The 26,695-nt window shown below is 44.8% G+C and overlaps 1 long non-coding RNA gene across 50 annotated transcripts in view; it reads left to right on the plus strand.

The window, feature by feature from the left end:
- LOC307185334 overlaps positions 1-26,695 on the plus strand; it is a 3,778,167-nt gene that overhangs the window by 1,961,878 nt on the left and 1,789,594 nt on the right. Inside the window, exon 5 of one of the 50 annotated variants that reach the window (XR_013827966.1) lies at positions 1,984-2,065. The exons of the other annotated variants lie outside the window; for them this stretch is intronic. This is a non-coding gene — a long non-coding RNA (uncharacterized lncRNA). The remainder of the gene's footprint in view (positions 1-1,983; positions 2,066-26,695) is intronic. 50 annotated transcript variants of the gene reach the window in all.

Raw genomic sequence — 26,695 nt, forward strand, 5'->3', positions numbered from 1 at the left:
ATTTGCTCACCGAACCTCTCCAATCCTATCACTGCTGCGTTTATGCCCCTGTACACATGCTTGATTCTCTTTTGGAGACATAGCAATCCATAGGTTTTACGATACTTACTAGTCAGGTACATTCTTAGGCGTTTAATATGCGGTGTTGAGTCCATTTCGTTGAGCAAGGAGTAGCTCTTGTCTATTCCATATTTGACTTAAGGAACTTTATCTGTGCTCATTTCAATCTCTGGTTTTATGCAGCACCCCAACTCACCTTTACCCTTAAGCAAGCATAAGTTGGTTTTCTAAATTTGAGACCCTGTTCTGTTTTGGAATGCAGTTCCTGTGTAGCCAAGTTTACATTCCGTGTATTACTGATATCTTATGATGTTTCTTTTTCTGTGTGACTTATTTCAGTTAGAATCATCGTACCTGAATCCACTCATTATGCTGCTACGGGCCTGATGACATAGATTTTATTGCTGAGTGATACTGCATTGTAAGTAAATACCACAAGTTCTTTATCCATTTTTCACTTTCTGCGATGTTGAACTTGTACTGTAAACGAGGTTCTTGTAAACAGAGCCTTTCCAAACTTTGGGGTGGCTGTGTCTTTTTGATTTTAATTTCCCTAAGCTATAGGACCATAAGTGGAAGTGCCCTAGGCTCTGTTGCTTTGTTTTTTAGATGTTTCAGGAAACACCATACACTTCTCCTGAGTGGTTGTTGGCAATTTACATCCCGCCCATCAGCATAACAAGGCTCCCAGTTCTCCATGGCCTGTCCTGCCTTTCTGGATTTTACACTTTTTTCAGATGGCCCTTTTGACCGGGGGGAAGTGAGACTTCATTGTAGTGCAGATTTCCTTTGCAAGCTTGCTTGGTTGGCCAAAAAGGGCGTATGCGTTTTTTCCTGAATATATTCAGGAAAAAACGCATATGCCCTTTTTGGCCAAGTGCATCATTGTGGACGTTCTGCCTCTTTTCCTATGCTTTCAATGCAATTCCAGTCTACCTCCTGAAATCGGTTTCCTGCAATTCCGTACCGCTTTCAAGTCCTCTTGGCAGCCTTACTTCAGTCTATTTTTGGACGATAGCTGTCATTTATAACTCTGCAGGTTTGTGAATTACAGTGCCCCTGAGCTCCTTTCTTCAACTCGCTTTCTTGTGACCTGGCCGCAACACCGCAGGATGGCTTCAGGCCCTAATCTGGTTCCGGCACGGCACGCTGAGCCTTTGATTAATTCCCCTTCCTGGTGGGAAATGAGAGTTAAATTTGCCCGTCCAGACACCTCCAGCTAGTCTCTCATTGGTTCTCGCTATTCCTGTTCATCTTCCGCAGAAATTGCAAACTGGGCCAAACAGGAGGTAAAAGGGACTGACTCTCCAAGTCGGGAGAGTGTTACTAAAGCGTCTGGAATGTTGCACCCGAGTACCAGGGTACAAAAACTGAGACATATTTGAACACGTCTCCCGATCACATGGTTGATCATACTCTGGGTTCCACATGCATGTTTTAGCTGAAGGAAGAATACCTAAAACCTTGGTAGTTGAAACCCGTGGAATGGGTACCATGCAATATGACTTCAAAGGGTCTTCATTTGTTCACCGAACCTCTCCAATCCTATCACTGCTGCGTTTATGCCCCTGTACATATGCTTGATTCTCTTTCGGAGACATAGCAATCCATAGGTTTGAATATACTTACTAGTCAGGTACATTCTTAGGCGTTTAATATGCGGTGTTGAGTCCATTTCGTTGAGCAAGGAGTAGCTCTTGTCTATTCCATATTTGGCTTAAGGAATTTTATCTGTGCTCATTTCAATCTCTGGTTTTATGCAGCACCCCAACTCACCTTTCCCCTTAAGCAAGCATAAGTTGGTTTTCTAAATTTGAGACCCTGTTCTGTTCTGTAATTCAGTTCCTGTGTAGCCAAGTTTACATTCCGTGTATTAGTGATATCTTATGATGTTTCTTTTTCTGTGTGACTTATTTCAGTTAGAATCATCATACCTGAATACACTCATTGTGCTGCTAAGGGCCTGATGACATAGATTTCATTGCTGAGTGATATTGCTTTGTAAGTAAATACCACAGCTTCTTTATCCATTTTTCATTTTCTGCGATGTTGAACTTGTACTGTAAACGAGGTTCTTGTAAACAGAGGCGTCCCAAACTTTGGGGTGGCTGTGTCTTTTTGATTTTAATTTTCCTAAGCTATAGGACCATAAGTGGAAGTGCCCTAGGCTCTGTTGCTTTGTTTTTTAGATGTTTCATGAAACACCATACACTTCTCCCGAGTGTCTGTTGGCAATTTACATCCCGCCCATCAGCATAACAAGGCTCCCAGTTCTCCATGGCCTGTCCTGCCTTTCTGGATTTTACACTTTTTTCAGATGGCCCTTTTGACCGGGGGGAAGTGAGACTTCATTGTAGTGCAGATTTCCTTTGCAAGCTTGCTTGGTTGGCCAAAAAGTGCGTATGCGTTTTTTCCTGAATATATTCAGGAAAAAACGCATACGCCCCTTTTGGCCAAGTGCATCATTGTCGAGTTTCTGACTCTCTTCATATGCTTTCAATGCAATTCCAGTCTACCTCCTGAAATCGGTTTCCTGCAATTCTGCCTTGCTTTCAATGCCTCTTCATAGCCTTCCCTCAATATATTTTTTAAAAATAGTTGGCCTTTATAACTCTGCAGGTTTTTGAATTGCAGTGGCCCTTAGCTCCATTTTTTAGCTCTTATATTTTTGGTCTTGCCCCATAACCACAGGATTCCTTGAGCCCTATTTTTCTTCTGGGACACCTTGCTGTGCCTTTGGTTAATTCTTCTTACTGATGTGATATTAGAGTGACATGTGCCCATTGAAACCGCTACAGCTAGTTTCTCACTGGTTCCCCCTATTCCCATTCATCCTCTGCACTAACTGCAGACTGTGCGATACCAGAACTTAAAGGCATTGACTCCATGTGGGGATGTTGTTAGTAAAGCGGCTGGAATGTCGATCCGGAGCCCCAGGAGAGGAAAAATGAGGTGCGTTTTAGAAACCTTTCCCGATCATATGGTATACCAGTCGCTGGGTTTCCCAAGCATGGTTTAGCTGTAGGAAGATTCCCTTCAACCTGGAGTGTTGGGACCCTTGGAATGAGTAGCATGAAGTATTGCATTAAACTTTCGGCAGTTGCTCACCAAAGCTCACCAATCCTGTCAGCCCCAAGTGTCCAGCCTTATGTCTTATCCAGCTGTGGGTTTATATGTGGTCAATCCAGGTTGCATCACAGCCCCTGAGCGAATTTTGTAAGAATTTTTCTCTCTTTCATTGTTTCAGCGTTTTGTTTTTAAAATTTATTTCTATAATGGGGTTTAGCTCCTTTTCACTGCTGTGTTTGTGCCGCTCTGCACACACTTGATTCCCTTATGGAGATATATCAATACATGGGTTTTAAGATTCTTATTCCTCAGATATATTTCTCTGCGGTGTATAGGGTGTGTTGAGGCCTGTTCATTGAGCAAGGTGTAGATCTTGTCTAATACCTATTTGGTTTATTGAACGGTATCTGTGCTAATTTCAAACTCTGGTTTTATGCATCACCCCACCTCTCCTTTCCCCTTAAGCTGACATAAGTGTGTTTTCTAAATGTGAGACACTGTTCTGTTCTGTAATTCATTTCTTGTGCAGCCATATTTACCCTCCCTCTATAAGTGATATCTTATGATATGTTTCTTTTTCTGTTTGACTTATTTCAAGTAGTATTATCGGACCTAAATCCACTCTTTATCCTTCTACTAGCCTTATTACATTGATTTCATGGTGAAGAGATATTCCATTGTACATAAGTACCACATCTTCTTTATCCATTGTTCTCTTTCCTGGGATATTTAAGGTGTACTGAAGTTGAGGTTCTTGTAAACAGAGTAGCCCTAAACTGTGGTGTGCTTGTGTCTTGTTGATTTTTAGACTTCCCTAGATATACTCCCATGATTGGAAGTGTCCTATGCTCTGTAGCTCTGTTTTTTAGATGATTTAGGAACCACCATACACTTCTCCAGAGTGGCTCTCGGCAGTTCACACACTGCCCATCAGCGTATAAAGGCTCCCTGTTCTCCATGGCCTGTCCTGCATTTCTGGTTTTTACAATTTTTTAGGATGGCCCTTTTGACCGGTGGGAAGTGAGACTTCTTTGTTGTGCACATTTGCATTGCTTGCTTGCTTCGTTGCCCATAAAGTGCGTATGCGTTTTTTCCTGGATATAGTCAGGAAAAAACGCATACGCCCTTTTGGGCCAACTGCATCATTGTCGAAATTCTGCCGCTTTTCATGTGCGTTAAAGACGAGTCCAATCTATCTCTTGAAATCTGTTTCTTGCAATTCTGTCTTGCATTCAGATCCTCTTCTTTGCCTTACCTCAACATATTTTTGGACGTTAGTTTTCATTTATAACTCTGCAGGTTTGTGAATTGCAGTGACCCTGAGCTCCATTTTTTAAGTTGCTCTTTTGTGAGCTGGCCTCAAACCCGCAGGATTGCTTCAGGCCCTATTTTGGCTCCGGCGAGGCAGGCTGAGCCTTTCTTTAATTCTTATTCTTAATGGGAAATTAGAGTGATATGTGCCCGTCCAAACCCCTACAACTCTTCTCTCATTGGTTCCCCCTCTTCCCGTTCATCCTCCTCACAATTTGCAAAATGTGTGAAACAGAAGTTTAAATGTGCTGATTCTCCAAGTGGGGAGATCTAAGTAGCGTGGCTGGAATGGTGAACAGGAGCACCAGGAGAGGATAAATGAGGTGCATTTTAGACACATCTCCCGATCACATGGTGTACAGTCCTCTGGGTTTTCCATGCATGTTTTAGCTGTAGGAAGATCCCTTGAACCTGCAGATTTGGGACCCATTGAATGGGTACCAGGTAGTATTACTTTAAAGGGTGTGCATTTCCTCACCCAACCTCACATTTCTCTTAGCGCAAACAGTTTCCAGCCTTATGTCTCATCCTGCTGTGGGTCTAGATGTGTTCAATCCATGTTGCATCACCGTCCCTGAGGAAAAGTTGTAAGAGGTTTTCTCTGTCTCTCTGTCGTTTATTTTTTTCAATTTATTACTAAATTGGTTACAGCTGATTTTCAAAGCTCTGTTTCTTGCTGCTGTACATCCACTTGATTCACGTACAGAGAGACATCAATAAATTCTTTTTCAGATTCTTACCAGTCGTATATATTCTTTTCCGGTGACTTGAGTGTGCTGAGTGCAGTTCTTTTAGCTACCGTGTAGGCCTTGTTGATTATCAGTTTGGTATTTGGAATGGTATCTTTGCTAATTTCAACCTCCTGGATGATGCCTCACCCCTCCCCACCTTTCCCGTTTAGCAGCCTTATGCGTGTTTTCTACATATTTGACTATGTTTTTGTTTTGTAATTTATTTCATGTGTAGCCATTTTGGATTCCACCTTTAAGTGATATCTTATGATATGTGTCTTTTTCTTTTTGAATTCTGTCACTTAGAATGATCATACGTAACTCCTCCGGAGTTGTTACAACTGGCCATATTTCATTGATTTCCAGGCTGAATAATATTCCACTCTACCTAAGTACCACACCTCTATCCATTTTTTCCCTCCAGAGACATTTAAGTTATATCCTAGTCGAGGATCTTTTAAACAGAGAGGGGGTAAACATTGGGGTGCCTGTGTCCTCTCGATTTTTGTTTTTCCCAAGATATACGCCCATGAGTGCAAGTGCCCTATGCTCTGTAGCTCATTTTTTAGATGCTTTAGTAAACACAATACACTTCTCCAGAATGGCCGTTGGCAATATACATTTCCACTATAAGTCTCACAGGGCTCCCTCTTCTCGTTGCCCTGTCCTGCATTTCTGTTGTTTACGCTTTATGAGGATGGCTCTTCTGACTGATGCGAAGTGATATCTTTTGTGGTATTGACTTCCAGTGCCCACCTGTTTGGTTGGCTAAAAAAGTGTATGCCCTTTTCTTGAATATATACAGAAAAGAAAGCATACACCCTTTTTGGCCAACTGCAATGTTGGCAATGTTCAGCTCCTTTTCTTGTGCTTAATGGCGAGTCCTTTCTACCTCCTCAAATCCCTTTCCTGCCATTCTCCCTTGCTTACAAGTCCTTTTCTCTGACTCTCCTCAAGACATTTTTCAGTGATGGATATTTTCAACTCTGCAGTTTTGTGAATTTTACTGCCCCTGAGTTCCATTGTTCAACTCGTGTTTATGAGAACTGGCCACAAAGCAGCGGGATTTCCTCAAGCCCTATACTGTTTCCATGGGCAACCCTAGCCTTTGGTCAATTCGTCTTCCTGATTGGAAATTAGAGTGACATGTGCCTGTCTGAACACCTAGGACTTGTCTCTCATTGTTCCTCATCCTTCCGCTTCATCCTCTGGACAAATTCCAAACTGTACGCAACAGGATGTTGACAGTGCTGACATCTCCAAGTGGGGAGACTGTTAGTAAAGACGCTGGAGGGGTGAACCCGAGCACCAGGAGATGAGGAGATGAGATGCCTTTTCCAAACTCTTCCCGATCAGACGGTATACCATCCTCTGGGTGTGACAGACATGTTTTAGCAGTAGGAAGAGTCCCATTCATGTAAGGACAACACCAGGGCTTTTTCAAAATCAGTGTCTCCCCGAAACCCAAACTGGGGAAGTTTTTAAGCTACGGCTACACATATGTTCATTAAGGGCCTTGGGAAGTAGGCAGAGTCCAAACTTTAGATGATTGAAGTCTTCAGGGTCAGAAGCACTCACCACCAGCTTCCCTTAGGCTACACTTTAACTGTCATTGATAGATGATGTCAATAAAAATATCTATTCTTTTTCAGATTATTTCCCCTTATAGGTTATTGCAAAATGTTGAGTGTAGTTCCCTGTGCTATACAGTAGTTCCTTGTTGATGATCTATTTTATACATAGCAGTGTGTATGTGTTCATTCCAAACTGTTAATTTATCCCTCCTCCCACCTTTCCCCTTTGGTAATAATAAATTATAAGATTTTATACTTCTCAGAAATGGGGGAGCTGAAAGAGAGGTATCATTTTCAATGGAAAAGCATTTAAAACAAGATTGAAGGTTTAACCAAGATTATTAGATGTACATCCTTGGAAAGAAATCACTTCGTTTCTCTAATATTGACCTGACAAATAAGACAAACCTTTTCACTGAACTTGCTTATAAAAAGTGATGGAAATATCAAATGGAAGTGTTAAAAACATCTTATTTTACCCGAGCCTTATACACTGTTCTATGTTAACTACAGTTTGGCTCACACATCTGTTCATTGAGGTTACAATAGTCTCAATTTCTGTTACTGATCCTCCAGAGTGGACCCCAACAAGTGTCCCCCTGCCCAGTGTCATTGGGGCCAACAGATCGAGACTGAGTTTGGTTCACAAGCAAAGGAAACTTTATATTTTGATCAGAGAATGGAGAGGTGAGAGCATGCACTACCCCGTGGGCTGTGGGCTGGGCTGCTGTGTAGAGATCCTGTCAGAGTCAGTGGGAGGGAGGGAGGCGGCGGAGCTCTCGAGGGCCGGGTTGGCTGTAGCTCAGGCTCTATATCGTGGAGTCTGCACTGGGCCCCAGGAGCTGAGGTGTCGACCCAGCCATTCTGCACTAGGAAATCTGGTCTGAAGTGCCGGGTGTGGAACCTCTGCATGCGGGACCCTAGGAGCACGTGAAATTAGACAAAGCACAAAGGATAAAAAAGGTTAGACTTGCCTTTATTGCCCAGATTCTATTTTTATCTCCCAGGGATTTTTAATGGGCTTTGCTGGGGACAAACCCCTCCTCTGCCTTTTGTCCCGTTCCTCATTCTTGGAGTGCTGAGGGTGCAGACCCTTCTTCTGTAACTGCTGAGTGCTGAGTTGGGAGCCCTCATACCCTGGGGCGAGGGTCAGAGCTTCTCCCCAGCAGCCTCCCGGTGACGTTGATTGTCCCCAGGACCCCTGCCTCCCTGCTCGTCCACCTGAGCACCAGCATTGGAAGTGTTATAGATTCTAATGACCTTTAAGGGTCCAGGAAAGAGATGTGCAGAGACGCTGTGGGGGCCGGTTTCACCCCACCCCACATTTGTTCGGCCACCTTAGGCTGACCGTCTCTGCCAGCCTAGATGCTCTGACCAGTAGTCTGCGCTTTCTTCAATTAGGCCCCTGAATTAACGTACAAACAGCACCAGGTGTCAGAGCCCTGCCCGCTCAACTCCCAGACAGTCCAGGGTCAGTGGTGATCAAGGACCATGATGGCTACTGAGTCAACAGCCTTTTGAAGTAAACAGGAGTCCAGCCGGTCTTATTGGCCACCATCATCACGGTGTCTGTAGGCTTTTCTATGGTGACAGTGTGGTATACTGTTCCCCCGCCAAGATTATTAGCTCCCCTCTGGGTGCAGTAAGTCCTGCAAGCAGTAGTCTACTCTTTTGGGACACACTCTTGTTGTTTTATGAGAGAAACTCCAGGTCAAGTGATGTTCACACGAGTCGTCATGGTGCCCTGTTGCCCCCGGTTATCTCTCTGGATGTTGGAGTTGGAGGGCCTCCTCACTCGAGGTCGGTGTGCCCACGGAGCGAACCCTGCAACTTCAGGGCATGGTTGGTGGTTAGGATCACCACGTGGGGTCCTTTTCCCTTAGGAGGGAGGTGGCCTTTTGGGCTGCTGATTTCCAGGTTTTTAGATACCGCCAGTATCTTGGCCAGATGTGGCAGTGGGCCAAGCCCCTTAGTGACCGTAGTTTATCCTACCTGGATGGCATTCTTGCATTGTTCCATTTCAAGTGGTCCCAGTTTTTGCACTAATTCTCCAATGGCGATTCACCTTTCACCGGGAATGTAAAGGTCAAAGGGTTTAGCTAAATTAGGGAGTTCCAGGGCAAGGGTCTGAATTGACTGCTCTTTCCATTCTTGAAAGGCCACTTCTGGATTCTATTCAAAAGGATCATCATCTTTTCCTTTCAGTGTTTCATATAGAGGCCCAGCTAGTAGACTGTAGTTAGGGATCCAGAAGCAGCAAACCCTGGCCTCCCCAGGAACCCCTAAGCTGTCTTCTAGTTTTAGAAAGGGGTAAGGCTGAAAATGGTTTCTTCCCTTTCCTGGGATGGGCTTCTCTGACCTTCTGTGAGAATGAAGCCCAGGCAGGTCACCGCAGTCTGTGATATTTGAGCTTTTTCTTGGACAACTTCTATCCTTTATTGGCTTGGTAGTTCAGAGGCCTCCTTAGTAGGGCTGGTGATCAGAATGTCGTCTGCATATTGAAGGAGGGTTTCCTTTTCCAGAGGTAGAACTTTTAGGTCTTTAGCTAAGCTTTCCCCAAAGATGGTGTGGGAATTTTTGCACCCTTGGGGCCAGACGGCCCGGAAGTATTGTTTTAGTTGTATGTTGAGTCCTGCCACTCACAAGCCAAAATTTCTTGTGACTCTGGGACTAATGGAATACAAAAGAAGGCATCATTGAAGACTAATACAGAATACCATGTCCTGGTGGTTGGTAGAATGACCAGCAGGGTGTAGGAATTAGGAGCAACTGGAGGTATATCCTCGGTGGCTTCACTGACTGTCCTGACATCCTTTACCAGGTCCCCAGTGGCCCATGGGGCTCTCGTGGTCAGAACAATCCCAGAATATGGAGCTCACCTGGGCAGGTACCCCACCCCCACCCCAGCCCACGGGGCTCTCGTGGTCAGGCCCCTCCCAGGATACAGAGCTACCCTTGCAGGTACCGTGGCAGGGCTGGGCACACAGGAACCGTGCACATAGCCCTCATTGCAGAGCACCCCCAGCTCACCTGTCGCTCAGAGCTGACACAGAGCACCTCAGAGCAGGACTTGAACTAACAAACAGCAGCTGCGACAGGTCTGTGACCCTGGGCATCACTCCGTGAGGCCTCCCTCCACCTGGTCTTCCAGAGACTTCCACTGCACCCGGGGCACCAGGCCTCTGTCTCCAACCACCACCCACCCCTCCTCTCCCTGACTCCTGGGTTCCTCTCATTAGGAGAGGGTTTTCTTGAAGTTGTCTCCCACTCATGGGCCAGACAAAATGATTAGAAAACAAGCCAAAGCTGCAGCCCCTTGTCTATCCTGACTCTCAGGAGCCCACACCTGTTCCTTGGACCTGGCCGGTTCAGCAAGTTCCATTTTCTGCAACTGTGAGCCCCTGAGGGGTGATGATTGGCTGACCTGGGCAGCCTTACCGTGCCGGCCAGCCCTCCCCAGGTGTGCCTGGGTTGAGATCAATATAAATACCACTCCAGGCAGCAAGAGCCCCTGCAGCCGTGCCTGACGCCATTTTCTCTGCCCTGTCAGCAGTCTCCGGGCTGGGCTGGTGGGAGGGAGTGAGAGGCCACGGCTTTGTGGGTGGCCCAGTGTGAGTGGGGCTCTGCTGGACTTTCTGCAGCAGTTGCCAGGCTGCCACCTGCTAAAGAAGAGGGTGTGTCACCCATACCTGCTGCTGGAATTTCTCCCTGGGCAGAGGTGAGGAAGGAAAAAAGCAGTGGGGGCAGGGACAGGACGGGTATCTCAGGCAGGGAAATGGAAATCTTCCAGAAGAGCACCCAGGGCCAGGACCATCCTGGCTGGCCTGCAGGCACCAAGTCGGCCGGCATGTTGTCACTCGTGTGGCTCTATGGCCCTTCCTCTAGGCTTTCAAGTCCTTGTATATATTCAGGTGTTTTACCTGGGACGGGTGGGAATAGTTCAGCAGCAACTGGCCTGGGGCTCAGCTCACGTTTACTCACAGATGCCTCGGCACGGTGCCCCAGCTTTGCAATGAGGACGCTTGTTGCGTGGGGGCTGCTGGCTGAATGGGAGACGATTCCCCACCACTGACCAACTTCAGAATTGTTTACAACTGGAGCAAGTGCCCTGATACGGTTTTCCTCTGTGTAACTGGTGGGTTCTGTGTTTTTTTTCTCTTTTTCGTTTTTGGTTCAAGGTAGATTTTATTCCTCTTTTTTGTATTTACAGATATAAGCATGGAAATAATTTATTCATATAAATACATGTATGTGCAGGGAATAATTGTTTTTTCTGTTTTATTTTTTAAATTTTACTTCTTTTTAATTTTGAATTTTATTTTATATTTTTATACAGCAGGTTCTTATTGGTTATCTATTTTATACATATAAATGTATACATGCCAATCCCAGTCTCTCAACTCCTCCCACCACCACCCCCCCAACAGCTTTCCCCCCTTGTTGTCCATACGTTTGTTGTCTACATCTGTTGCTCTATTTATGCCTTGCAAAATGGTTAACCTGTACAGTTTTTCTAGGTTCCACATATATGCATGAATATACAAGATTTGTTTTTCTCTTTCTGACTTACTTCACTCTGTATGACAGTCTCTAGATCCATCGACGTCTCTACAAATGACCCAATTTCATTCCTTTTCATGGCTTAGTAATATTCCATTTTATATATGTACCACAGCTTTATGCATTCGTCTGTCTGTGGGCATTTAGGTTGCTTCCATTACCTCGATATTGTAAATAGTGATGCAATGAACATTGCGGTGAATGACTCTTTTTGATTTATGGTTTTGTCTGGGTATATGTCCAGTACTGGGATTGCTGTATCATATGGTAATTCTATTGTTAGTTTCTTAAGAAATTCCATATTGTTCTCCATAATGACTGTATCAATTTATATTCCCAACAATAGTGGAAGAGGGTTCCTTTTCTCCACACCCTTTCCAGCATTTTTTGTTTGTAGATTTTCAATGATGCCTATTCTACCAGGTGTGAGGTGATACCTCATTGTTGAATCCATTTCGTTGAGCAAGGGGTAGCTCTTGTCTATTACATATTTGGCTTATGGAATGGTATCTGTGCTCATTTCAAACTCTGCTTTTATGCAGCACCCCAACTCACCTTCCCCCTTAAGCAGGCATAAGTTGGTTTTCTAAACTTGAGACCCTGTTCTGTTTTGTAATTCAGTTCATGTGTAGCCAAGTTCACATTCCGTGTATTAGTGATACCTTATGAAGTTTCTTTTTCTGTGTGACTTATTTCACTTAGAATCATCGTGCCTCAATCCACTCATTATGCTGGTACGGGCCTGGTGACATAGATTTCATTGCTGAGTGGTATTCTGTTGTACATAAGTACCGCAACTTCTTTATCCATTATTTGCTCTCTGGGATATTTAACTTGTGCCGTAGAAGAGATTCCTGTAAAAAGAGCCGTCCCAAATTTTGGGGTTGCTGTGTCTTTTTGATATTAATTTCCCTAAGCTATAGGACCATAAGTGGAAGTGCCCTAGGCTCTGTTGCTTTGTTTTTTAGATGTTTCAGGAAACACCATACACTTCTCCCGAGTGTCTGTTGGCAATTTACATCCCGCCCATCAGCATAACAAGGCTCCCAGTTCTCCATGGCCTGTCCTGCCTTTCTGGATTTTACACTTTATTCTGATGGCCCTTTTGACCGGGGGGAAGTGAGACTTCATTGTAGTGCAGATTTCCTTTGCAAGCTTGCTTGGTTGGCCAAAAAGGGCATATGCGTTTTTTCCTGAATATATTCAGGAAAAAACGCATATACCCTTTTGGCAAAGTGCATCATTGTGGACGTTCTGCCTCTTTTCCTACGCTTTCAATGCAATTCCAGTCTACCTCCTGAAATCGGTTTCCTGCAATTCTGCCCCGCTTTCAAGTCCTCTTGGCAGCCTTACTTCAGTATATTTTTGGACGATAGCTGTCATTTATAACTCTGCAGGTTTGTGAATTACAGAGCCCCTGAGCTCCTTTCTTCAACTCACTTTCTTGTGAGCTGGCTGCAACACCGCAGCATGGCTTCAGGCCCTACTCTTTTTCCGGCACGGCACGCTGAGCCTTTGGTTAATTCCTCTTCCTAGTAGGATATGAGAGTTAAATTTGCCCGTTCAGACACCTCCAGCTAGTCTCTCATTGGTTCTCCCTATTCCTGTTCATCTTCCGCAGAAATTGCAAACTGGGCCAAACAGGAGGTTAAAGGCACTGACTGTCCAAGTCGGGAGAGTGTTAATAAAGCATCTGGAATGTTGCACCCGAGTACCAGGGTATGAAAACTGAGACATATTTGAACACGTCTCCCGATCACATGGTTGATCATACTCTGGGTTCCACATGCATGTTTTAGCTGAAGGAAGAATACCTTAAACCTGGAGAGTTGAGACCCGTGGAATGGGTACCATGCAATATGACTTCAAAGGGTCTTCATTTGCTCACCGAACCTCTCCAATCCTATCACTGCTGCATTTATGCCCCAGTACACACGCTTGATTCTCTTTTGGAGACATAGCAATCCCTAGGTTTTAAGATACTTACTAGTCAGGTACATTCTTAGGCGTTTAATATGGGGTGTTGAGTCCATTTCGTTGAGCAAGGAGTAGCTCTTGTCTGTTCCATATTTGGCTTAAGGAACTTTATCTGTGCTCATTTCAATCTCTAGTTTTATGCAGCACCCCAACTGACCTTTCCCCTTAAGCAAGCATAAGTTGGTTTTCTAAATTTGAGACCCTGTTCTGTTTTGGAATGCAGTTCCTGTGTAGCCAAGTTTACATTCCGTGTATTAGTGATATCTTATGATGTTTCTTTTTCTGTGTGATTTATTTCAGTTAGAATCATCGTACCTGAATCCACTCATTATGCTGCTACGGGCCTGATGACATAGATTTCATTGCTGAGTGATACTGCATTGTACGTAAGTACCACAAGTTCTTTATCCATTTGTCACTTTCGGTGATATTGAACCTGTACGGTAAACGAGGTTCTTGTAAACGGAGCCGTCCCAAACTTTGGGGTGGCTGTGTCTTTTTGATTTTAATTTCCCTAAGCTATAGGACCATAAGTGGAAGTGCCCTAGGCTCTGTTGCTTTGTTTTTTAGATGTTTCAGGAAACACCATACACTTCTCCCAAGTGTCTGTTGGCAATTTACATCCTGCCCATCAGCATAACAAGGCTCCCAGTTCTCCATGGCCTGTCCTGCCTTTCTGGATTTTACACTTTTTTCAGATGGCCCTTTTGACCGGGGGGAAGTGAGACTTCATTGTAGTGCAGATTTCCTTTGCAAGCTTGCTTGGTTGGCCAAAAAGGGCGTATGCGTTTTTTCCTGAATATATTCAGGAAAAAACGCATACGCCCTTTTTGGCCAAGTGCATCATTGTCGAGTTTCTGACTCTCTTCATATGCTTTCAATGCAATTCCAGTCTACCTCCTGAAATCGGTTTCCTGCAATTCTGCCTTGCTTTCAATGCCTCTTCATAGCCTTACCTCAATATATTTTTTAAAAATAGTTGGCCTTTATAACTCTGCAGGTTTTTGAATTGCAGTGGCCCTTAGCTCCATTTTTTAGCTCTTATTTTTTTGGTCTTGCCCCATAACCACAGGATTCCTTGAGCCCTATTTTTCTTCTCGGGCACATTTCTGTGCCTTTGGTTAATTCTTCTTACTGATGTGATATTAGAGTGACATGTGCCCATTGAAACCGCTACAGCTAGTTTCTCACTGGTTCCCCCTATTCCCATTCATCCTCTGCACTAACTGCAGACTGTGCGATACCAGAACTTAAAGGCATTGACTCCATGTGGGGATGTTGTTAGTAAAGCGGCTGGAATGTCGATCCGGAGCCCCAGGAGAGGAAAAATGAGGTGCGTTTTAGAAACCTTTCCCGATCATATGGTATACCAGTCGCTGGGTTTCCCAAGCATGGTTTAGCTGTAGGAAGATTCCCTTCAACCTGGAGTGTTGGGACCCTTGGACTGAGTAGCATGAAGTATTGCATTAAACTTTCGGCAGTTGCTCACCAAAGCTCACCAATCCTGTCAGCCCCAAGTGTCCAGCCTTATGTCTTATCCAGCTGTGGGTTTATATGTGGTCAATCCAGGTTGCATCACAGCCCCTGAGCGAATTTTGTAAGAATTTTTCTCTCTTTCATTGTTTCAGCGTTTTGTTTTTAAAATTTATTTCTATAATGGGGTTTAGCTCCTTTTCACTGCTGTGTTTGTGCCGCTCTGCACACACTTGATTCCCTTATGGAGATATATCAATACATGGGTTTTAAGATTCTTATTCCTCAGATATATTTCTCTGCGGTGTATAGGGTGTGTTGAGGCCAGTTCATTGAGCAAGGTGTAGATCTTGTCTAATACCTATTTGGTTTATTGAACGGTATCTGTGCTAATTTCAAACTCTGGTTTTATGCATCACCCCACCTCTCCTTTCCCCTTAAGCTGACATAAGTGTGTTTTCTAAATGTGAGACACTGTTCTGTTCTGTAATTCATTTCTTGTGCAGCCATATTTACCCTCCCTCTATAAGTGATATCTTATGATATGTTTCTTTTTCTGTTTGACTTATTTCAAGTAGTATTATCGGACCTAAATCCACTCTTTATCCTTCTACTAGCCTTATTACATTGATTTCATGGTGAAGAGATATTCCATTGTACATAAGTACCACATCTTCTTTATCCATTGTTCTCTTTCCTGGGATATTTAAGGTGTACTGAAGTTGAGGTTCTTGTAAACAGAGTAGCCCTAAACTGTGGTGTGCTTGTGTCTTGTTGATTTTTAGACTTCCCTAGATATACTCCCATGATTGGAAGGGTCCTATGCTCTGTAGCTCTGTTTTTTAGATGATTTAGGAACCACCATACACTTCTCCAGAGTGGCTCTCGGCAGTTCACACACTGCCCATCAGCGTATAAAGGCTCCCTGTTCTCCATGGCCTGTCCTGCATTTCTGGTTTTTACAATTTTTTAGGATGGCCCTTTTGACCGGTGGGAAGTGAGACTTCTTTGTTGTGCACATTTGCATTGCTTGCTTGCTTCGTTGCCCATAAAGTGCGTATGCGTTTTTTCCTGGATATAATCAGGAAAAAACGCATACGCCCTTTTGGGCCAACTGCATCATTGTCGAAATTCTGCCGCTTTTCATGTGCGTTAAAGACGAGTCCAATCTATCTCTTGAAATCTGTTTCTTGCAATTCTGTCTTGCATTCAGATCCTCTTCTTTGCCTTACCTCAACATATTTTTGGACGTTAGTTTTCATTTATAACTCTGCAGGTTTGTGAATTGCAGTGACCCTGAGCTCCATTTTTTAAGTTGCTCTTTTGTGAGCTGGCCTCAAACCCGCAGGATTGCTTCAGGCCCTATTTTGGCTCCGGCGAGGCAGGCTGAGCCTTTCTTTAATTCTTATTCTTAATGGGAAATTAGAGTGATATGTGCCCGTCCAAACCCCTACAACTCTTCTCTCATTGGTTCCCCCTCTTCCCGTTCATCCTCCTCACAATTTGCAAAATGTGTGAAACAGAAGTTTAAATGTGCTGATTCTCCAAGTGGGGAGATTCTAAGTAGCGTGGCTGGAATGGTGAACAGGAGCACCAGGAGAGGATAAATGAGGTGCATTTTAGACACATCTCCCGATCACATGGTGTACAGTCCTCTGGGTTTTCCATGCATGTTTTAGCTGTAGGAAGATCCCTTGAACCTGCAGATTTGGGACCCATTGAATGGGTACCAGGTAGTATTACTTTAAAGGGTGTGCATTTCCTCACCCAACCTCACATTTCTCTTAGCGCAAACAGTTTCCAGCCTTATGTCTCATCCTGCTGTGGGTCTAGATGTGTTCAATCCATGTTGCATCACCGTCCCTGAGGAAAAGTTGTAAGAGGTTTTCTCTGTCTCTCTGTCGTTTATTTTTTTCAATTTATTACTATATTGGTTACAGCTGATTTTCAAAGCTCTGTTTCTTGCTGCTGTACATCCACTTGATTCACGTACAGAGAGACATCAATAAATTCTTTTTCAGATTCTTACCAGTCGTATATATTCTTTTCCGGTGACTTGAGTGTGCTGAGTGCAGTTCTTTTAGCTACCGTGTAGGCCTTGTTGATTATCAGTTTGGTATTTGGAATGGTATCTTTGCTAATTTCAACCTCCTGAATGATGCCTCACCCCTCCCCACCTTTCCCGTTTAGCAGCCTTATGCGTGTTTTCTACATATTTGACTATGTTTTTGTTTTGTAATTTATTTCATGTGTAGCCATTTTGGATTCCACCTTTAAGTGATATCTTATGATATGTGTCTTTTTCTTTTTGAATTCTGTCACTTAGAATGATCATACGTAACTCCTCCGGAGTTGTTACAACTGGCCATATTTCATTGATTTCCAGGCTGAATAATATTCCACTCTACCTAAGTACCACATCTCTATCCATTTTTTCCCTCCAGAGACATTTAAGTTATATCCTAGTCGAGGATCTTTTAAACAGAGAGGGGGTAAACATTGGGGTGCCTGTGTCCTCTCGATTTTTGTTTTTCCCAAGATATACGCCCGTGAGTGCAAGTGCCCTATGCTCTGTAGCTCATTTTTTAGATGCTTTAGTAAACACAATACACTTCTCCAGAATGGCCGTTGGCAATATACATTTCCACTATAAGTCTCACAGGGCTCCCTCTTCTCGTTGCCCTGTCCTGCATTTCTGTTGTTTACGCTTTATGAGGATGGCTCTTCTGACTGATGCGAAGTGATATCTTTTGTGGTATTGACTTCCAGTGCCCACCTGTTTGGTTGGCTAAAAAAGTGTATGCCCTTTTCTTGAATATATACAGAAAAGAACGCATACACCCTTTTTGGCCAACTGCAATGTTGGCAATGTTCAGCTCCTTTTCTTGTGCTTAATGGCGAGTCCTTTCTACCTCCTCAAATCCCTTTCCTGCCATTCTCCCTTGCTTACAAGTCCTTTTCTCTGACTTTCCTCAAGACATTTTTCAGTGATGGATATTTTCAACTCTGCAGTTTTGTGAATTTTACTGCCCCTGAGTTCCATTGTTCAACTCGTGTTTATGGGAACTGGCCACAAAGCAGCGGGATTTCCTCAAGCCCTATACTGTTTCCATGGGCAACCCTAGCCTTTGGTCAATTCGTCTTCCTGATTGGAAATTAGAGTGACATGTGCCTGTCTGAACACCTAAGACTTGTCTCTCATTGTTCCTCATCCTTCCGCTTCATCCTCTGGACAAATTCCAAACTGTACGCAACAGGATGTTGACAGTGCTGACATCTCCAAGTGGGGAGACTGTTAGTAAAGACGCTGGAGGGGTGAACCCGAGCACCAGGAGATGAGGAGATGAGATGCCTTTTCCAAACTCTTCCCGATCAGACGGTATACCATCCTCTGGGTGTGACAGACATGTTTTAGCAGTAGGAAGAGTCCCATTCATGTAAGGAGAACACCAGGGCTTTTTCAAAATCAGTGTCTCCCCGAAACCCAAACTGGGGAATTTTTTAAGCTACGGCTACACATATGTTCATTAAGGGCCTTGGGAAGTAGGCAGAGTCCAAACTTTAGATGATTGAAGTCTTCAGGGTCAGAAGCACTCACCACCAGCTTCCCTTAGGCTACACTTTAACTGTCATTGATAGATGATGTCAATAAAAATATCTATTCTTTTTCAGATTATTTCCCCTTATAGGTTATTGCAAAATGTTGAGTGTAGTTCCCTGTGCTATACAGTAGTTCCTTGTTGATGATCTATTTTATACATAGCAGTGTGTATGTGTTCATTCCAAACTGTTAATTTATCCCTCCTCCCACCTTTCCCCTTTGGTAATAATAAATTATAAGATTTTATACTTCTCAGAAATGGGGGAGCTGAAAGAGAGGTATCATTTTCAATGGAAAAGCATTTAAAACAAGATTGAAGGTTTAACCAAGATTATTAGATGTACATCCTTGGAAAGAAATCACTTCGTTTCTCTAATATTGACCTGACAAATAAGACAAACCTTTTCACTGAACTTGCTTATAAAAAGTGATGGAAATATCAAATGGAAGTGTTAAAAACATCTTATTTTACCCGAGCCTTATACACTGTTCTATGTTAACTACAGTTTGGCTCACACATCTGTTCATTGAGGTTACAATAGTCTCAATTTCTGTTACTGATCCTCCAGAGTGGACCCCAACAAGTGTCCCCCTGCCCAGTGTCATTGGGGCCAACAGATCGAGACTGAGTTTGGTTCACAAGCAAAGGAAACTTTATATTTTGATCAGAGAATGGAGAGGTGAGAGCATGCACTACCCCGTGGGCTGTGGGCTGGGCTGCTGTGTAGAGATCCTGTCAGAGTCAGTGGGAGGGAGGGAGGCGGCGGAGCTCTCGAGGGCCGGGTTGGCTGTAGCTCAGACTCTATATCGTGGAGTCTGCACTGGGCCCCAGGAGCTGAGGTGTCGACCCAGCCATTCTGCACTAGGAAATCTGGTCTGAAGTGCCGGGTGTGGAACCTCTGCATGCGGGACCCTAGGAGCACGTGAGATTAGACAAAGCACAAAGGATAAAAAAGGTTAGACTTGACTTTATTGCCCAGATTCTACTTTTATCTCCCAGGGATTTTTAATGGGCTTTGCTGGGGACAAACCCCTCCTCTGCCTTTTGTCCCGTTCCTCATTCTTGGAGTGCTGAGGGTGCAGACCCTTCTTCTGTAACTGCTGAGTGCTGAGTTGGGAGCCCTCATACCCTGGGGCGAGGGTCAGAGCTTCTCCCCAGCAGCCTCCCGGTGACGTTGATTGTCCCCAGGACCCCTGCCTCCCTGCTCGTCCACCTGAGCACCAGCATTGGAAGTGTTATAGATTCTAATGACCTTTAAGGGTCCAGGAAAGAGATGTGCAGAGACGCTGTGGGGGCCGGTTTCACCCCGCCCCACATTTGTTCGGCCACCTTAGGCTGACCGTCTCTGCCAGCCTAGATGCTCTGACCAGTAGTCTGCGCTTTCTTCAATTAGGCCCCTGAATTAACGTACAAACAGCACCAGGTGTCAGAGCCCTGCCCGCTCAACTCCCAGACAGTTCAGGGTCAGTGGTGATCAAGGACCATGATGGCTACTGAGTCAACAGCCTTTTGAAGTAAACAGGAGTCCAGCCGGTCTTATTGGCCACCATCATCACGGTGTCTGTAGGCTTTTCTATGGTGACAGTGTGGTATACTGTTCCCCCGCCAAGATTATTAGCTCCCCTCTGGGTGCAGTAAGTCCTGCAAGCAGTAGTCTACTCTTTTGGGACACACTCTTGTTGTTTTATGAGAGAAACTCCAGGTCAAGTGATGTTCACACGAGTCGTCATGGTGCCCTGTTGCCCCCGGTTATCTCTCTGGATGTTGGAGTTGGAGGGCCTCCTCACTCGAGGTCGGTGTGCCCACGGAGCGAACCCTGCAACTTCAGGGCATGGTTGGTGGTTAGGATCACCACGTGGGGTCCTTTTCCCTTAGGAGGGAGGTGGCCTTTTGGGCTGCTGATTTCCAGGTTTTTAGATACCGCCAGTATCTTGGCCAGATGTGGCAGTGGGCCAAGCCCCTTAGTGACCGTAGTTTATCCTACCTGGATGGCATTCTTGCATTGTTCCATTTCAAGTGGTCCCAGTTTTTGCACTAATTCTCCAATGGCGATTCACCTTTCACCAGGAATGTAAAGGTCAAAGGGTTTAGCTAAATTAGGGAGTTCCAGGGCAAGGGTCTGAATTGACTGCTCTTTCCATTCTTGAAAGGCCACTTCTGGATTCTATTCAAAAGGATCATCATCTTTTCCTTTCAGTGTTTCATATAGAGGCCCAGCTAGTAGACTGTAGCTAGGGATCCAGAAGCAGCAAACCCTGGCCTCGCCAGGAACCCCTAAGCTGTCTTCTAGTTTTAGAAAGGGGTAAGGCTGAAAATGGTTTCTTCCCTTTCCTGGGATGGGCTTCTCTGACCTTCTGTGAGAATGAAGCCCAGGCAGGTCACCACAGTCTGTGATATTTGAGCTTTTTCTTGGACAACTTCTATCCTTTATTGGCTTGGTAGTTCAGAGGCCTCCTTAGTAGGGCTGGTGATCAGAATGTCGTCTGCATATTGAAGGAGGGTTTCCTTTTCCAGAGGTAGAACTTTTAGGTCTTTAGCTAAGCTTTCTCCAAAGATGGTGTGGGAATTTTTGCACCCTTGGGGCCAGACGGCCCGGAAGTATTGTTTTAGTTGTATGTTGAGTCCTGCCACTCACAAGCCAAAATTTCTTGTGACTCTGGGACTAATGGAATACAAAAGAAGGCATCATTGAAGACTAATACAGAATACCATGTCCTGGTGGTTGGTAGAATGACCAGCAGGGTGTAGGAATTAGGAGCAACTGGAGGTATATCCTCGGTGGCTTCACTGACTGTCCTGACATCCTTTACCAGGTCCCCAGCAGCCCATGGGGCTCTCGTGGTCAGACCAATCCCAGAATATGGAGCTCACCTGGGCAGGTACCCCACCCCCACCCCAGCCCACGGGGCTCTCGTGGTCAGGCCCCTCCCAGGATACAGAGCTACCCTTGCAGGTACCGTGGCAGGGCTGGGCACACAGGAACCGTGCACATAGCCCTCATTGCAGAGCACCCCCAGCTCACCTGTTGCTCAGAGCTGACACAGAGCACCTCAGAGCAGGACTTGAACTAACAAACAGCAGCTGCGACAGGTCTGTGACCCTGGGCATCACTCCGTGAGGCCTCCCTCCACCTGGTCTTCCAGAGACTTCCACTGCACCCGGGGCACCAGGCCTCTGTCTCCAACCACCACCCACCCCTCCTCTCCCTGACTCCTGGGTTCCTCTCATTAGGAGAGGGTTTTCTTGAAGTTGTCTCCCACTCATGGGCCAGACAAAATGATTAGAAAACAAGCCAAAGCTGCAGCCCCTTGTCTATCCTGACTCTCAGGAGCCCACACCTGTTCCTTGGACCTGGCCGGTTCAGCAAGTTCCATTTTCTGCAACTGTGAGCCCCTGAGGGGTGATGATTGGCTGACCTGGGCAGCCTTACCGTGCCGGCCAGCCCTCCCCAGGTGTGCCTGGGTTGAGATCAATATAAATACCACTCCAGGCAGCAAGAGCCCCTGCAGCCGTGCCTGACGCCATTTTCTCTGCCCTGTCAGCAGTCTCCGGGCTGGGCTGGTGGGAGGGAGTGAGAGGCCACGGCTTTGTGGGTGGCCCAGTGTGAGTGGGGCTCTGCTGGACTTTCTGCAGCAGTTGCCAGGCTGCCACCTGCTAAAGAAGAGGGTGTGTCACCCATACCTGCTGCTGGAATTTCTCCCTGGGCAGAGGTGAGGAAGGAAAAAAGCAGTGGGGGCAGGGACAGGACGGGTATCTCAGGCAGGGAAATGGAAATCTTCCAGAAGAGCACCCAGGGCCAGGACCATCCTGGCTGGCCTGCAGGCACCAAGTCGGCCGGCATGCTGTCACTCGTGTGGCTCTATGGCCCTTCCTCTAGGCTTTCAAGTCCTTGTATATATTCAGGTGTTTTACCTGGGACGGGTGGGAATAGTTCAGCAGCAACTGGCCTGGGGCTCAGCTCACGTTTACTCACAGATGCCTCGGCACGGTGCCCCAGCTTTGCAATGAGGACGCTTGTTGCGTGGGGGCTGCTGGCTGAATGGGAGACGATTCCCCACCACTGACCAACTTCAGAATTGTTTACAACTGGAGCAAGTGCCCTGATACGGTTTTCCTCTGTGTAACTGGTGGGTTCTGTGTTTTTTTTCTCTTTTTCGTTTTTGGTTCAAGGTAGATTTTATTCCTCTTTTTTGTATTTACAGATATAAGCATGGAAATAATTTATTCATATAAATACATGTATGTGCAGGGAATAATTGTTTTTTCTGTTTTATTTTTTAAATTTTATTTCTTTTTAATTTTGAATTTTATTTTATATTTTTATACAGCAGGTTCTTATTGGTTATCTATTTTATACATATAAATGTATACATGCCAATCCCAGTCTCTCAACTCCTCCCACCACCACCCCCCCAACAGCTTTCCCCCCTTGTTGTCCATACGTTTGTTGTCTACATCTGTTGCTCTATTTATGCCTTGCAAAATGGTTAATCTGTACAGTTTTTCTAGGTTCCACATATATGCATGAATATACAAGATTTGTTTTTCTCTTTCTGACTTACCTCACTCTGTATGACAGTCTCTAGATCCATCGACGTCTCTACAAATGACCCAATTTCATTCCTTTTCATGGCTTAGTAACATTCCATTTTATATATGTACCACAGCTTTATGCATTCGTCTGTCTGTGGGCATTTAGGTTGCTTCCATTACCTCGATATTGTAAATAGTGATGCAATGAACATTGCGGTGAATGACTCTTTTTGATTTATGGTTTTGTCTGGGTATATGTCCAGTACTGGGATTGCTGTATCATATGGTAATTCTATTGTTAGTTTCTTAAGAAATTCCATATTGTTCTCCATAATGACTGTATCAATTTATATTCCCAACAATAGTGGAAGAGGGTTCCTTTTCTCCACACCCTTTCCAGCATTTTTTGTTTGTAGATTTTCAATGATGCCTATTCTACCAGGTGTGAGGTGATACCTCATTGTTGAATCCATTTCGTTGAGCAAGGGGTAGCTCTTGTCTATTTCATATTTGGCTTATGGAATGGTATCTGTGCTAATTTCAAACTCTGCTTTTATGCAGCACCCCAACTCACCTTCCCCCTTAAGCAGGCATAAGTTGGTTTTCTAAACTTGAGACCCTGTTCTGTTTTGTAATTCAGTTCATGTGTAGCCAAGTTCACATTCCGTGTATTAGTGATACCTTATGATGTTTCTTTTTCTGTGTGACTTATTTCACTTAGAATAATCGTGCCTCAATCCACTCATTATGCTGGTACGGGCCTGGTGACATAGCTTTCATTGCTGAGTGGTATTCTGTTGTACATAAGTACCGCAACTTCTTTATCATTATTTGCTCTCTGGGATATTTAACTTGTGACGTAGAAGAGATTTCTGTAAAAAGAGCCGTCCCAAATTTTGGGGTTGCTGTGTCTTTTTGATATTAATTTCCCTAAGCTATAGGACCATAAGTGGAAGTGCCCTAGGCTCTGTTGCTTTGTTTTTTAGATGTTTCAGGAAACACCATACACTTCTCCTGAGTGGTTGTTGGCAATTTACATCCCGCCCATCAGCATAACAAGGCTCCCAGTTCTCCATGGCCTGTCCTGCCTTTCTGGATTTTACACTTTTTTCAGATGGCCCTTTTGACCGGGGGGAAGTGAGACTTCATTGTAGTGCAGATTTCCTTTGCAAACTTGCTTGGTTGGCCAAAAAGGGCGTATGCGTTTTTTCCTGAATATATTCAGGAAAAAACGCATACGCCCTTTTTGGCCAAGTGCATCATTGTGGACGTTATGCCTCTTGTCCTATGCTTTCAATGCAATTCCAGTCTACCTCCTGAAATCGGTTTCCTGCAATTCTGCCCCGCTTTCAAGTCCTCTTGGCAGCCTTACTTCAGTCTATTTTTGGACGATAGCTGTCATTTATAACTCTGCAGGTTTGTGAATTACAGTGCCCCTGAGCTCCTTTCTTCAACTCGCTTTCTTGTGAGCTGGCCGCAACACCGCAGGATGGCTTCAGGCCCTAATCTGGTTCTGGCACGGCACACTGAGCCTTTGGTTATTTCCTCTTCCTGGTGGGAAATGAGAGTAAAATTTGCCCGTCCAGACACCTCCAGCTAGCCTCTCATTGGTTCTCGCTATTCCTGTTCATCTTCCGCAGAAATTGCAAACTGGGCCAAACAGGAGGTAAAAGGGACTGACTCTCCAAGTCGGGAGAGTGTTAGTAAAGCGTCTGGAATGCTGCACCCGAGTACCAGGGTACGAAAACTGAGACATATTTGAACACGTCTCCCGATCACATGGTTGATCATACTCTGGGTTCCACATGCATGTTTTAGCAGAAGGAAGAATACCTTAAACCTGGAGAGTTGAGACCCGTGTAATGGGTACCATGCAATATGACTTCAAAGGGTCTTCATTTGCTCACCGAACCTCTCCAATCCTATCACTGCTGCGTTTATGCCCCTGTACACATGCTTGATTCTCTTTCGGAGACATAGCAATCCATAGGTTTTAAGATAGTTACAAGTCAGGTACATTCTTAGGCGTTTAATATGCGGTGTTGAGTCCATTTCGTTGAGCAAGGAGTAGCTCTTGTCTATTCCATATTTGGCTTAAGGAACTTTATCTGTGCTCATTTCAATCTCTGGTTTTATGCAGCACCCCAACTCACCTTTCCCCTTAAGCAAGCATAAGTTGGTTTTCTAAATTTGAGACCCTGTTGTGTTCTCTAATTCAGTTCCTGTGTAGCCAAGTTTCCATTCCGTGTATTACTGATATCTTATGATGTTTCTTTTTCTGTGTGACTTATTTCAGTTAGAATCATCATACCTGAATCCACTCATTGTGCTGCTAAGGGCCTGATGACACAGATTTCATTGCTGAGTGATATTGCTTTGTAAGTAAATACCACAACTTCTTTATCCATTTTTCACTTTCTGTGATATTGAACTTGTACGGTAAACGAGGTTCTTGTAAACAGAGGCGTCCCAAACTTTGGGGTGGCTGTGTGTTTTTGATTATAATTTCCCTAAGCTATAGGACCATAAGTGGAAGTGCCCTAGGCTCTGTTGCTTTGTTTTTTAGATGTTTCAGGAAACACCATACACTTCTCCCCAGTGGTTGTTGGCAATTTACATCCTGCCCATCAACATAACAAGGCTCCCAGTTCTCCATGGCCTGTCCTCCCTTTCTGGATTTTACACTTTTTTCAGATGGCCCTTTTGACCGGGGGAAGTGAGACTTCATTGTAGTGCAGATTTCCTTTGCAAGTTTGCTTGGTTGGCCAAAAAGGGCGTATGCGTTTTTTCCTGAATATATTCAGGAAAAAACGCATACGCCCTTTTTGGCCAAGTGCATCATTGTGGACGTTCTGCCTCTTTTCCTATGCTTTCAATGCAATTCCAGTCTACCTCCTGAAATCGGTTTCCTGCAATTCTGCCCCGCTTTCAAGTCCTCTTGGCAGCCTTACTTCAGTATATTTTTGGACGATAGCTGTCATTTATAACTCTGCAGGTTTGTGAATTACAGTGCCCCTGAGCTCCTTTCTTCAACTCGCTTTCTTGTGAGCTGGCCGCAACACAGCAGGATGGCTTCAGGCCCTAATCTGGTTCTGGCACGGCACGCTGAGCCTTTGGTTAATTCCTCTTCCTGGTGGGAAATGAGAGTTAAATTTGCCCGTCCAGACACCTCCAGCTAGTGTCTCATTGGTTCTCGCTATTCCTGTTCATCTTCCACAGAAATTGCAAACTGGGCCAAACAGGAGGTAAAAGGGACTGACTGTCCAAGTCGGGAGAGTGTTAGTAAAGCGTCTGGAATGTTGCACCCGAGTACCAGGGTACGAAAACTGAGACATATTTGAACACGTCTCCCGATCACATGGTTGATCATACTCTAGGTTCCACATGCATGTTTTAGCTGAAGGAATAATACCTTAAACCTGGAGAGTTGAGACCCATGTAATGGGTACCATGCAATATGACTTCAAAGGGTCTTCATTTGCTCACCGAACCTCTCCAATCCTATCACTGCTGCGTTTATGACCCTGTACACATGCTTGATTCTCTTTCGGAGACATAGCAATCCATAGGTTTTAAGATACTTACTAGTCAGGTACATTCTTAGGCGTTTAATATGGGGTGTTGAGTCCATTTCGTTGAGCAAGGAGTAGCTCTTGTCTATTCCATATTTGGCTTAAGGAACTTTATCTGTGCTCATTTCAATCTCTGGTTTTATGCAGCACCCCAACTCACCTTTCCCCTTAAGCAAGCATAAGTTGGTTTTCTAAATTTGAGACCCTGTTCTGTTCTGTAATTCAGTTCCTGT

Source organism: Stenella coeruleoalba (assembly GCF_951394435.1).
Source record: "Stenella coeruleoalba genome assembly, chromosome: 4".
Classification (NCBI taxonomy): domain Eukaryota; kingdom Metazoa; phylum Chordata; class Mammalia; order Artiodactyla; family Delphinidae; genus Stenella; species Stenella coeruleoalba.